Source organism: Triticum urartu, chromosome 3 (genome assembly GCF_003073215.2).
Source record: "Triticum urartu cultivar G1812 chromosome 3, Tu2.1, whole genome shotgun sequence".
Lineage (NCBI taxonomy): Eukaryota > Viridiplantae > Streptophyta > Magnoliopsida > Poales > Poaceae > Triticum > Triticum urartu.
Genome location: NC_053024.1, coordinates 723882863 through 723897428, shown reverse-complemented (window position 1 = coordinate 723897428; position 14566 = coordinate 723882863). Strand labels below are relative to the sequence as shown.

The 14566-nt window shown below is 45.3% G+C and overlaps 1 pseudogene; it reads left to right on the top strand.

The window, feature by feature from the left end:
* The window catches only part of LOC125549441, a 17203-nt pseudogene extending 8951 nt beyond the window's left edge, over positions 1 to 8252 (top strand).
* The last annotated feature ends 6314 nt before the right edge of the window (positions 8253 to 14566 follow it).

The window sequence follows — 14566 nt, the reverse complement described above, 5'->3', positions numbered from 1 at the left end:
GAAGTCCTATTTCGGCCATCGGGACAAGTTTCGGGGTCATCGGTATTGTACCGGGACCACCGGAAGGGTCCCGGGGGCCCACCGGGTGGGGCCACCTATCCCGGAGGGTCCCATGGGCTTAAGTGGGAAGGGATCCAGCCCAAAGTTGGCTGGGGCGCCACTTCCCTTATGGCCCATGCGCCTAGGGTGAAGGGGGAACCCTAAGGAAGAGTCCCAAGGAGGGAAGGCACCTCCTAGGTGCCTTGGGGGGGAGGGAAACCTCCCCTGGCCGCCGCCCCCTAGGAGATTGGATCTCCTAGGGCTAGCGCACCCCCCCCCCTTGGGCTCCCTATATATAGTGAGGGTAGGAGGGCCTCTTGAGAAACACCTTTTGCCTTTGGTGCAGCCCTCCCTCTCTCCCAAGTCCTTCTCCTCTCGCGTGGTGCTTGGCGAAGCCCTGCAGGATTGCCACGCTCCTCCACCACCACCATGCCGTTGTGCTGTTGTTGGATGGAGTCTTTCTCAACCTCTCCCTCTCTCCTTGCTGGATCAAGGCATGGGAGACGTCACCGGGCTGTACCTGTGTTGAACGCGGAGGTGCCGTCCGTTCGGCACTAGGATCATCGGTGATTTGAATCACGACGAGTACGACTCCATCAACCCCGTTCACTTGAACGCTTCCGCTTAGCGATCTACAAGGGTATGTAGATGCACTCTCCTTCCCCTCGTTGCTAGTCTCTCCATAGATAGATCTTGGTGACACGTAGGAAAATTTTGAATTTCTGCTACGTTCCCCAACAGTGGCATCATGAGCTAGGTCTATGCGTAGTTTCTATGCACGAGTAGAACACAAAGTAGTTGTGGGAATTGATTTTGTTCAATATGCTTGCCGTTACTAGTCTTATCTTGATTCGGCGGCATCGTGGGATGAAGCGGCCCGGACCGACCTTACACGTACTCTTACGTGAGACAGGTTCCACCGACTGACATGCACTAGTTGCATAAGGTGGCTAGCGGGTGTCTGTCTCTCCTACTTTAGTCGGATCGGATTCGATGAAAAGGGTCCTTATGAAGGGTAAATAGCAATTGGCATATCACATTGTGGTCTTTGCGTAGGTAAGAAACGTTCTTGCTAGAAACCCATAGCAGCCACGTAAAACATGCAAACAACAATTAGAGGACGTCTAACTTGTTTTTGCAGGGTATGCTATGTGATGTGATATGGCCAAAAGGATGTGATGAATGATATATGTGATGTATGAGATTGATCATGTTCTTGTAATAGGCATCACGACTTGCATGTCGATGACGTGACAAGATGATCATGGAGCCCAAGATGGAGATCAAAGGAGCTATATGATATTGGCCATATCATGTCACTATTATTTGATTGCATATGATGTTTATCATGTTTATACATCTTATTTTCTTAGAACGACGGTAGTAAATAAGATGATCCCTCATTAAAATTTCAAGAAGTGTTCTCCCCTAACTGTGCACCGTTGCTACAGTTCGTCGTTTCGAAGCACCACGTGTTAATCGGGTGTGATAGATCCTTACGTTCACATACAACGGGTGTAAGACAGTTTTACACATGCAAAAACACTTAGGGTTAACTTGACGAGCCTAGCATGTACAGATATGGCCTCGGAACACAGAGACCGAAAGGTCGAACACGAGTCGTATGGAAGATACGATCAACATGAAGATGTTCACCGACGATGACTAGTCCGTCTCACGTGTTAATCGGACACGGCTTAGTCGACTCGGATCGTGTAACACTTAGATGACTAGAGGGATGTCTAATCTGAGTGGTAGTTCATTAATAATTTGATTAGATGAACTTAATTATTCTGAACATAGTCAAAAGGATTTTGCAAATTATGTCGTAGCTCACGCTATAGTTCTACTGTTTAGATATGTTCCTAGAGAAAAAATTAGTTGAAAGTTGATAGTAGCAATTATGCGGACTAGGTCCGTAAACTGAGGATTGTCCTCATTGCTTCTTAGAAGGCTTATGTCCTTAATGCACCGCTCAGTGTGCTGAACCTCGAACGTGGTCTGTGGATGTTGCGAACATCTGACATACACGTTTTGATGACTACATGATAGTTCGGTAATGTTAAATGGTTTAGAGTTGAGGCACCAAAGACGTGTTTTGAAATGTCGCGAAACATATGAGATGTTTCGAGGGCTGAAATTGGGATTTCAGGCTCGTGCCCATGTCAAGAGGTATAAGACCTCCGACGGTTCTTCTAGCCTACATACTAAGAGAGAAAAGCTCAATTGTTGAGCTTGTGCTCAGATTGTCTGAATACAACAATCATTTGAATCGAGTGGGAGTTGATCTTCCAGATGAAATAGTGATAGTTCTCCGAAGTCATTACCACCAAGCTGCTAGAGCTTCGTGATGAACTATGATATATCAGGGACATATATGATGATCCTTGAGATATTCGCGATGTTTGACGCCGCGAAAGTAGAAATCAAAAGGGAGCATCAATCGTTGATGGTTAGTAAAACCACTAGTTTCAAGAAGGGCAAGGGCAAGAAGGGATACTTCATGAAACGGCAATTCAGCTGCTGCTCTAGTGAAGAAACCCAAGGTTGAACCCAAACCCGAGACTAAGTGCTTCTGTAATAAGGGGAACAGCCACTGGAGCAGAATTACCCTAGATACTTGGTAGATAAGAAGGCTGGCAAGGTCGATAGAAGTATATTGGATATACATTGTGTTGATGTGTACTTTACTAGCACTCCTAGTAGCACCAGGGTATTAGATACCGGTTCAGTTGCTAAGTGTTAGTAACTCGAAATAAAAGCTACGGAATAAACGGGGACTAGCTAAAGGTGAGCTGACGATATGTGTTGGAAGTGTTTCCAATATTGATATGATCAAGCATCGCACGCTCCCTCTACCATCGAGATTGGTGTTTGCGTTGAGCATAGACGTGATTGGATTATGTCTACCGCAATACGGTTATTCATTTAAGGAGAATAATGGTTACTCTGTTTATTTGAATAATACCTTCAATGGTCTTGCACCTATAATGAATGGTTTATTGAATCTCGATCGTAGTGATACACATGTTCATGCCAAAAATATAAGATAGTACCACCTACTTGTGGCACTGCCACGTAAGTCATATCGGTATAAAACGCATGAAGAAGCTCCATGTTGATGGATCTTTGGGCTCACTCGTTTTGAAAAGTTTGAGACATGCGAACCATGTCTATTGGTGTATATGCATGAAGAAACTCCATGCAAATGGACCGTTTGAACTCACTTGATTTTGAATCACTTGAGACATGCAAATCATACCACATGGGCAAGATGACTGAAAGCCTCGTTTTCAGTAAAATGGAACTAGCAAGCAACTTGTTGGAAGTAATACATTTTTGATGTGTGCAGTCCAATGAGTGCTGAGGCATGTAGTGGATATCGTTATGTTCTTACTTCACAGATGATTTGAGTAGATGTTGAGTATATTTACTTGATGAATCACGAGCCTGAATTATTGAAAGGTTCAAGTAATTTCAGGGTGAAGTTGAAAGATCGTCGTGACAAGAGGATAAAATATTTATGATATGATCATAGAGATGAATATCTGAATTACGAGTTTGGCACAAAATTAAGACATTGTGGAAATTGTTTCACAACTGATACAGCCTGGAACACCATAGTGTGATGGTGTGTCCGAACATCATAACTGCACCCTATTGGATATGATGCATACCATGATGTCTCTTATCGAATTACCACAATAGCTTATGGGTTAGGCATTAGAGACAACCACATTCACTTTAAATAGGGCACCACGTAATTCCGATGAGATGACACCGTATGAACTATGGTTTAGAGAAACCTAAGCTGTCATTTCTTAAAAGTTTGGGACTGCGACGCCTATGTGAAAAAGTTTCAGGCTGATAAGCTCGAACCTAAAGCGGATAAATGCATCTTCATAGGACACCCGAAACAGTTGGGTATACCTCTTGTCTCAGATTCGAAAGCAATAAGGGATTGTTTCTAGAATCAAGTCCTTTCTCGAGGAAAAGTTTCTCTCGAAAGAATTGAGTGGGAGGATGGTGGAGACTTGATGAGGTTATTGAACCGTTACTTCAACTAGCGTATAGCAGGGCACAAAGAGTTGTTCCTGTGGCACCTACACCAATTGAAGTAGAAGCTTATGATATTGATCATGAGACTTCAGATCAAGTCACTACCAAACATCGTAGGATGACAAGGATGCGTACTACTTCAGAGTGGTACGTAACCCTGTCTTGGAAGTCATGTTGCTAGACAACAATGAACCTACGAGCTATGGAGAAGCGATGGTGGGCCCGGATTCCGATAAATGGCTCGAGGCCATATAATCCGAGAGAGGATCCATATATGAAAACAAAGTGTAGACTTTGGAAGAACTACTTGATGGTCGTAAGGCTGTTAGGTACATATGGATTTTAAAAGGAAGACGGACAATGATGGTAAGTATCACCGTTAAGAAAGCTCGACTTGTCGTTAAGATGTTTTCCGACAAGTTCAAGGAGTTGACTACGGTGAGACTTTCTCACTCGTAGCGATGCTAAGAGTCTGTTGGAATTATATTAGCGATTACTGCATTATTTATGAAATCTTGCAGATAGGATGTCAAAACATTGTTTCCTCGATGATTTTCTTGAGGAAAGGTTGTATGTGATACAACCGGAAGGTTTTGTCAATCCTGAAAGATGCTAATAAGTATGCAAAGCTCCAGCAATCCTTCTGAGGACTGGAGTAAGCATCTCGGAGTTGGAATGTATGCTTTGATAAGATGATCAAAGATTTTGAGTTTATACAAAGTTTATGAGAAACTTGTATTTCCAAAGAAGTGAGTGGGAGCACTATAGAATTTCTGATAAGTATATGTTGACATATTGTTGATCAGAAATGACGTAGAATTTCTGGAAAGCATATAGGGTTATTTGGAAAGTGTTTTTCAATGGAAAGCCTGGATTAAGCTACTTGAACATTGAGCATCAAGATCTATAAGGTTAGATCAAAACGCTTAATGGTACTTTCAAATGAGCACATACCTTGACATGATCTTGAAGGTGTTCAAGATGGATCAGTCAAAGAAGGAGTTCTTGCCTGAGTTGTAAGGTATGAAGTTAAGACTTAAAGCTCGACCACGGCAGAATAGAGAAAAAGGACGAAGGTCGTCCCCTATGCTTAAGACGTAGGCTCTATAGTATGCTATGCTGTGTACCGCACCTGAAGTGTGCCTTGCCATGAGTCAGTCAAGGGGTACAAGAGTGATCCAAGAATGGATCATAGGACAGCGGTCAAAGTTATCCTTAGTAACTAGCGGACTAAGGAAGTTTCTCGGTTATGGAGGTGGTAAAAAGAGTTCGTCGTAAAGGGTTACGTCGATGCAAGCTTAACACCTATCCGGATAGCTCTGAGTAGAGATACCGGATGCATATAATGGAGCAACAATTTAGAATAGCTCCAAGTAGAACAGTTATTTGGAATAGCTCCAAATAGAGCGTGGTAGCTACATCTAGGAGATGACATAGAGATTTGTAAAGCACACACGGATCTGAAAGGTTCGGACCCGTTGACTAAAACCTCTCTCACAAGCAACATGATCAAACCTAGAACTCATTGAGTGTTAATCACATAGTGATGTGAGCTAGACTACTGACTCTAGTAAACTCTTGGGTGTTAGTCACATGGCGATGTGACCTGTGAGTGTTAATCACATGGCGATGTGAACTAGATTATTGACTCTAGTGCAAGTGGGAGACTGTTGGCAATATGCCCTAGAGGCAATAATAAATTGATTATTATTATATTTCCTTGTTCATGATAATCGTTTATTATCCGTGCTATAATTGTATTGATAGGAAACTCAGATACATGTGTGGATACATAGACAACACCATGTCCCTAGTGAGCCTCTAGTTGACTAGCTCGTTGATCAATAGATGGTTACGGTTTCCTAACCATGGACATTGGATGTCGTTGATAACGGGATCACATCATTAGGAGAATGATGTGATGGACAAGACCCAATCCTAAGCATAGCACAAAGATCGTGTAGTTCGTATGCTAAAGCTTTTCTAATGTCAAGTATCATTTCCTTAGACCATGAGATTGTGCAACTCCCGGATACCGTAGGAATGCTTTGGGTGTATCAAACGTCACAACGTAACTGGGTGACTATAAAGGTGCACTACAGGTATCTCCGAAAGTGTCTGTTGGGTTGGCACGAATCGAGACTGGGATTTGTCACTCCCGTGTAAGCGGAGAGGTATCTCTGGGCCCAACTCGGTAGGACATCAATCATATGCGCAATGTGAACCAAAGAGTTGATCACGGGATGATGTGTTACGGACGAGTAAAGGAGACTTGCGGTAACGAGATTGAACAAGGTATAGGGATACCGACGATCGAATCTCGGGCAAGTAACAATACCGCTAGAAAAAGGGAATTGTAATACGGGATTGATTAAGTCCTTGAACATCGTGGTTTCGTCCGATGAGATCATCGTGGAACATGTGGAGCCAACATGGGTATCCAGATCCCGCTGTGGTTTGACCGGAGACCGTCTCGTCATGTCTGCATGTCTCCCGAACCCGTAGGGTCTACACACTTAAGGTTCGGTGACGCTAGGGTTGTAGAGATATTAGTATGCGGTAACCCGAATGTTGTTCGGAGTCCCGGATGAGATCCCGGACATCACGAGGAGTTCCGGAATGGTCCGGAGGTAAAGAATTATATATAGGAAGTGCTATTTCGGCCATCGGGACAAGTTTCGGGGTCACCGGTATTGTACCGGGACCACCGGAAGGGTCCCGGGGGTCCACCGGGTGGGGCCACCTGCCCCGGGGGGCCACATGGGCTGTAGGGGTGTGCCTTGGCCTATATGGGCCAAGGGCACCAGCCCCAAGAGGCCCATGCGCCAAGAGTAGAGAAAAAGGGGAGAGTCCTAAAAGGGGAAGGCACCTCCGAGGTGCCTTGGGGAGGATGGACTCCTCCCCACCCTTGGCCGCACCCTTCCTTGGAGGAAGGGGCAAGGGCTGCGCCTCCCCCTCTCCCTTGGCCCTATATATAGTGGGGAAAAGGAGGAGCAAACCAATCTAAGGCCTGGCGCCTCCCTCTCCCTCCCGTGACACATCTTCCTCCTCCCGCAGCGCTTAGCGAAGCCCTGTTGGAATCCCGCTACTTCCACCACGCCGTCGTGCTGCTGGATCTCCCTCAACCTCTCCCTCCTCCTTGCTGGATCAAGGCATGGGAGACGCTCCGTGCTGTACGTGTGTTGAACGCGGGTGCCGTCCGTTCGGCACTAGGATCATCGGTGATTTGATCACGACGAGTACGACTTCAACCCCGTTCACTTGAACGCTTCCGCTTAGCGATCTACAAGGGTATGTAGATGCACTCTTCTTTCCCCTCGTTGCTGGTTTCCTCCATAGATAGATCTTGGGTGATACGTAGGAAATTTTGAATTTTGGCGTCATTAGGCAAAGGTAGCCCCAACGATGTGAGTATCATATCAACGCACAATGTATATATGCATACACTAATTTGAACAATTAATTCGTTTGTGAATCTTACTAACGTATAATTTTCATGTATGCAATGTAGACTAATGCTTATATTGGAAAGGTGACAAAAGAGATTGCAGCTAATGTGGATCAATTGTTGAAGCTTGAGGTGACAAAGGTTCTTGTCAATAACTTGCACCCTATCGGTTGCACGCCATCACACACCCGAACCAACAACTACACCACGTGTGATATTTTTGGAAACTTGGGTGCATCTATCCACAACGATAATCTGAAACAAGTTATGACATCAAAGAAGAATGTCTACATCATTGACGTGTACACCGCATTCGCTAATATTGTGGATCATGCAGCAGGTATGTATCTACATTCATTCAAAAGTGTCTCATTATTTTAGAATTATCTTAATCTAATTAGATGGGTTTGATTGTGTACTTGAAATACTTTATCTGAACATTTTAAATTTCATATGCATTAATGTAGGTAAAGGCTCAGAGTTGTCCAAACAATTCAAGCGCAAACTATCGCCGTGCTGCGAGAGTTTGAATTCGAAGGGTTACTGCGGACAGCAAAACAAGTCATCCGGGGAGCTTCTGTACACTGTGTGTGACAAGTCAAGTAAATTTTTCTATTGGGACGATATGCACCCGACCCATGCAGGATGGGAGGTTGTGATAAAACAATTGGAAAAGCCCTTCAGGGAGTTTGTAAATCAAGCCTAGGTAGCTGGTTTTATATATCTGTGTAGAGCGTTGCATCCATGATGACAACCTTCTGATTTATTTCATAGTTTCGAGTATTTTGAAGACGGGATTTTCCCGATTCCATGATGAATATTATATTGTATTTGCATATTCTTTTGTGAACACATGGACATAACTCTATACCCCCGCAACTAGACCCGACAGTCCGATTGGCGGGACCGATAGCTTTTTCTTCAAACAATCCACGATGGTTCACTAGCATATGGCCATCCCGGAGTGTCCTTTTTCCAAACATCTAAACAGTAGTTCACTAACCTTGGACTAAAGGTTACATGCGGTTGACTCGACTGATATATCTATTGTATGGGCTTGATTTCTAGTTGCTACCTTCAATCCTACAAACCTACGTACCCAACATTGATGCCTGAACACATCCACCAACTAAGGGTGTAAAGTAACTTGTTTTCGTTACAAGTCTGTACATGTATGCGTATAGACATAGTCAGCCTCCTTTGATTTCAACTGCATTTCAGTCCATGGTTCCTTCATTGATGCACATAGACAATCATCAGTAACTTGTGAGATTGGCTTAGAGTTGGTCCACCCCCTTTAATTAGGGGTAGGTAAAAGGATGCATACTTACTTCGACACACGCCGGAGACAGTCTTCGATTGAGCTAGTCATATAAATTTTCCCCCAATCTCACGATGCTGATAAGTTGACGGTACATTTATCGATCCATGGAGGCGATCAAGCTCATCCAAACGCTGGCTAGAGACAGTGATGATCGATTGATGGTTATACTCTGAAAATCTGAATGATGAATGAATATGGAGCCATGGGAGGATGATATATATATATATATATATATAAATTTTCCCCCAATCTCACGATGCTGATAAGTTGACGGTACATTGATCGATCCATGGAGACGATCAAGCTCATCCAAACGCTGGCCAGAGACGGCGATGATCGATTGATGGTTATACTCTGAAAATCTGAATGATGAATGAATATGGAGCCATGGGAGGAGGATGATATATATATGGACGATGACCCCACCTCCCTGGTGTCCAGGACAAATGATCGATGTACGCCCCAACGAGACACTCGATGATGTTCTTCATTGCTCTTCTCTACAAGTCGCATCTTCTTATTGTGCCCCCCCCCCCCCCCCCCCCCCCCCCCCCCCCCCCCCCCCCCCCCCCCCCCCCCCCCCCCCCCCCCCTCTATCTGCTCCCTCTCATGCACACAACAACTGCCCACGCTGATTAGAAGAGAGGCAAACAAAGTGGCATATAAGCTTGCTACTCTGAAGGCATACCAAAGGGGTAAGGGTCTGCGCTTTATCTGTGGAGAAAAATGGCGCAAGGACCATAAATGCAACATTACTGTGCAGCTACATATTATGCAGGAGATGCTATAATTTTGCTCCTCAGAAGCAGCCGAGTCTGATGACAGTGAATATAATTTGATGGTGTTGTCAGCAGAAACTCAATCAGATAAAAACACTCATACAGGTATGAGGTTGGATTGCACAATGACTGAATGTTGCTAGACTCGAGCAGCTCCCATTCATTTGTCAGTTCGAGACTGGCTCAGCACTTACCTGGTAGAACGCCATTGTCCACGCAACAGAAGGTTCGAATTGCTGGGGGGAGACAATTATTCTGCACCCATATTATTCCATCTTGTTAATGGACTACAACTGGTCATCAACTCAAGTCCGATTTCAAGGTTTTACCTCTCAAATTGTAATGGACTGGCTAGGCGCCAGAGGAAATATGCGAGTAAATTGGGAACAAAAATGGTTGTCCTTTGATCATAAAGGAACATAAGTTTGCTTGCAAGGTCACCCACTAGAAGAATTTAGTGCTGCAGAGTGGTGGAAATACATTTGCTGCAGGATGAAAGTAAAGAAATAATTCTGGTCGAAATTCAGGCTATTTTGGAATAGTTTGGTCAGCTATTCTCAGAACTAACTGAATTGTCTCCAAGAAAGTCAAGTGGCCATCATATTCCCCTCATAGAAGGTTCTAGACCAGCGAACATCATGGCGGCGTCAGGCCCAGACAGGCCGGGCCGCCGCTTGGGACGTGGGTGAGATATCCTTCAATGGCTGTAGCGTACAGTACCACTGTAGCAGACTGTAGCCACAAGGCTGCCTGGGGCGTCAGTCGATTCTGGCTCCGCCATTGGCTATACTCCTGAGCTTAAGTCTGAGATTGAAGATTGAAGCAAAGATTGTTGAAATGTTGCGCACAAGGGTCACTTCTGTCAGCAACAGTGCATTCGCATTCCCTATCATCATGGTTAGGAAGAAAGATCAAACATGGTGCCTTTGTGTGGACTACCGTCACCTAAATCTACTCCCTCTGTGTGTCAAAAAACTTCTTAGATTAGGGGACGGAGGGAGTAATTACCATGAAGTCCAAGTACCCTCTGACAGTGATAGATGAATTGTTGGATGAGATGGTCGGCGCTTCATGGTTTTCTAAGCTCGATTTGTGTACTGGATATCACCACTCTGCTTGGCGCCGGGAGAAGAATACAAGAAAGCTTTTCATACTCATAATGGACACTATGAATTCAACATCGTGGCTTCCGGGCTAACTGGATCCCTTGCAACATTTCAATCAATGATGAATACAACTCTTGCTGCAGTACTTCGCAAGTGCGCACTTGTGTTCTTTGACAATACTCTGATCGAAAAGGTGTGGTAGCACCCGGGGGTCCTGACACCCCTTTATCTGTCCGTTCCCCTTTGCTAAGATTCGTGCGGTTGTCTGTAAAATTGCAGAGCGTTTGCAGCAGCAGCATGCTTTATCAGGCGAGTTGACCGAGCTAATAGCCCTGTCTCTACACGCGAGTAGGTCGTAGCCTCACTGTTCATCGTTGGAGCTACTGTAATACCCTTGTCTCGACAGGAGTGCCAGGCAGCCCACTGTTGTCAAGAATCAAAAGCTGTGCTCGCATGTAGCAGACCTGACTTTTTTGCATGATCCCATCCCGTGAGTAAGTAAAAGGTGAGGAGAGAGGTTGTGAAGGATGGAGAGAGGTGAAAGGTGAGGAGAGAGAGGATAAATGGCAGGGGAGGAGAGAAAAGATGAGAGGTTGTCAAAGAGAAGAGAGAGAAAAGCTGATACGTTCCATCAGAGAGAGCGTCTGGGAGAGCTGAGATTGGCTGATACGTGCACTGTTCCTGTACATATGTTGCAGCGAGCCAGGTTTGTTGTGCCGACCTGACCCATGTAGGTCCCAGTGGAACTGTGCACTCACATGAAGCCTCTGTAAAGATTAGCAAACCTAGCGCTCACGTGTAGCCCTGTAATCACTGACCGGTCCTGTGCATGGTTCATATCACGAAGCATGCCAGCCCATGACGAACGGTGTAGATAAAGGGGTGTACTGACATCCGGGAGCTAAAAGTCCAGTCTCTACTCTGATTCACAGTGCAACCTTCGAAGAGCACCTAGTCCATGTGCAAGAAGTGTTGCAACCGCTGTAACAAAACCAGTGGAGAAATGAAAGGATCTAAGTGTGCTTTCGCACAGCGCGGCACATCTAATCTGGGCTTCATGGTATCTGAGAAGGGTGTCCAGGCCTATCTATCCAAGGTTTCTGATGTGCAAAATTTGCCAAGCCCTAGCAATCTGAAAGAATTGCGGGTTTCCTAGCTTTATCAAGGTATTATCGCAAGTTTTTGCATCAGTATGCAACCAACGACTTACCAATCTTCTTTACAAGGACACGCCCTTTGTTTGGTCACCGGAAGCCCAAAGTGCTTTTGAATTACTTAAATCTGTCTTAGTGTATGTGCCAGTCCTAGCTCTCCTAGATTTTCCTCAATTTGTGGTGGAAACTAACGCGTGGGACACGGAAGTGGGAGCTCTTCTTCTTCAAGAAGGCCATTCCATAGCATATGCAGGAGATCCTATACACATTTACGAGGATAATGATCAAGCTAAAGAGCTCCTCATTCATTTGGTTGTCGCAATGTAGAGTGATGGCAAACTTTTCTTGCAGGATGGACTAATTCACTACAAAGAACGAGTGTGGTTACCTCCCAAAGATGCAAGTTACTCGAAGCCTTACATTCCGGCCCAATTGGTGGCCATTCAGGTATTCCCATCACCTTGTGCAAAATCAAGAAATTGTTTTATTGGAATGTCATGCAAGCTCAAGTCATACAGTTTGTGCAAGAGTGTGTTATCTGTAACCTGATAGTGCACGTTATCCTGGACTATTGGAGCCGTTGCCAGCTCCTAAACAATTTTGGTAATTGTTGACCATGGATTTCGTGGAAGGATTGCAACGATCTGGATGTTTCAACTATGACCTGCTGATGGTTGCTAACTTGTCTCGTACGCCCATTCCATTGGCTCACAACATTCATCCACAGTTTCTATAGTGGCAACAGCTTTCACGGATAATATTCATAAACTTCATGGCATGCCTGAGTCCATGGTGCTGATCGTGACCGCATTTTCACAAGCTTCACATGAGTTCGCCACATCATCCTCGAACCAACGGGCAGTCTGAACGTGTCAACCAATGTTTGGAGGCGCACTTGCGCTTTTTCTCTCATGATTGTCTTGTGAAGCGGGCACAATGGTTGTCACTAGCAGAATATTGGTACAACACCAGCCCTCATTCTCCTTTGGAAGGCAAAAAGTGTGGTTATAGGTAAGATTCAGGTAAACTCCAAGGCAATTCAGCATATCGCTTGTCAGAAGCATGTGAAGTTTCAGATCTGGATTCCTGGCTTCAAGATCTTGCAATGGTCCTTAATTAGGCTGTCACAACTCACAACAACACCTGGAGTGTGTCCATGCTCGCATGAAACATCAAGCAGACAAGAAACACTCTAATCATCATTTCAGTGCGGGTGATTCCTTCCTCAAACTGTAGCCTCATTCAATCTTCGGTGGCGCCATGGGCACACCACAAGCTGTTGTTCAAATTTTACGGACCTTTTGAAGTGTTGAACCACGTGGGAGCTTCTGTTTATCGTCTTCAACTTCCTGAACAGACAACCGGATTCATCCTGTTCTGCATGTGTCTCAAGTTCAAAAAGCGTTCGGCCCGAATTGCAAAGTACAGCCTGAGCTTCCTCCTCCTGATACTCAATTTGCAGTGCTTGTTCGCGTGTTGCAGTGCCGCCGTGGTCGGTGAGGAGCTACAAGAGTTGCTCATGGGTTAACACAATGGCCAGACCAACCGGGGACATTGGTAAGCTGGGAAGACCTCAAAGAGCTCCAGAAAGTTTCCCGCTTGGGGACAAGCTGGTGTTCAAGGAAGGGGGAGTGTTAATATTTCTACTGATGACCAAGATGCAGAGGAGGAGGCTGCCGTCTCAGAACCACCTGTCAGGCGTAACCGCACAAAGTCGCGGCGTTACAGTCAATGGCCTGGGGAGTGAATTTGAACTCCACCAGAGCCGATTCCCCAATCCTACTCTGCTCCAAGTCCTAACAGATGAGTCAGGTCAGGACGTGAGGGCTAGATGGACCGTGTATGGCATTCATCTCGCCGGATCACGGAGGCGGGGACCTCATGCTATGCAAGATCCAACCGGCCGAGGTCAGCCTCCATCAGCTCCAAGAAGAGGAAGGCAGCTGCACACGATTGACCAAGAGTCCATGACCGACCGACACCGACGTACACCCACTGCTTGAGGAGAGCCTAGATCCGGACATGCCAACAACCACCAGAGATGAAATCATTTCGACGTGGCAGAGTTGGACTTGGACTACCTCCCCACTGAGATCTCAGTGAAGGCATAAGACTGATTTGGAGGCGACCCAAGCACGGTCGCGCCGCCATGCGCACAGATTAGCAGCTCAGTCGGAGGAGAACGCCGCCAAGGCCAGGCACATCACCGCAGACCACCGGATGGATGCCGACGAGCTTGTCATGTCCTGCTCCTGTCAATTGCTTGCTTGCCCAGAAATTACCAGTCACATTCATCTCTATCCCTGTGATATCTAGACAAATCTAAGACAAGAATTTTGGGACGGAGTACTTTGCTTCCAACATATCCTTTACCGAATGGGCAGCGTCTCAAAATTGTCCACTCCCTCCGTTCCTAAATATAAGTCTTTTTAGAGATTCTTACGAGACTACATACGAAGCAAAATGAGTGAATCTACACTTTAAAACATGTCTATATATATCCGTATGTAGTTTGTATATAAATCTCTATAAAGACTTATATTTACAAACGGAGAGATAGATGCTATTTAGTTACTCTGAAATAATGTCCTTTTCAAAACAATTCAGGCAGAGAACCAGCAAGGGTAGAAAAACGTGTCTTGAGAAACAGAGTACTT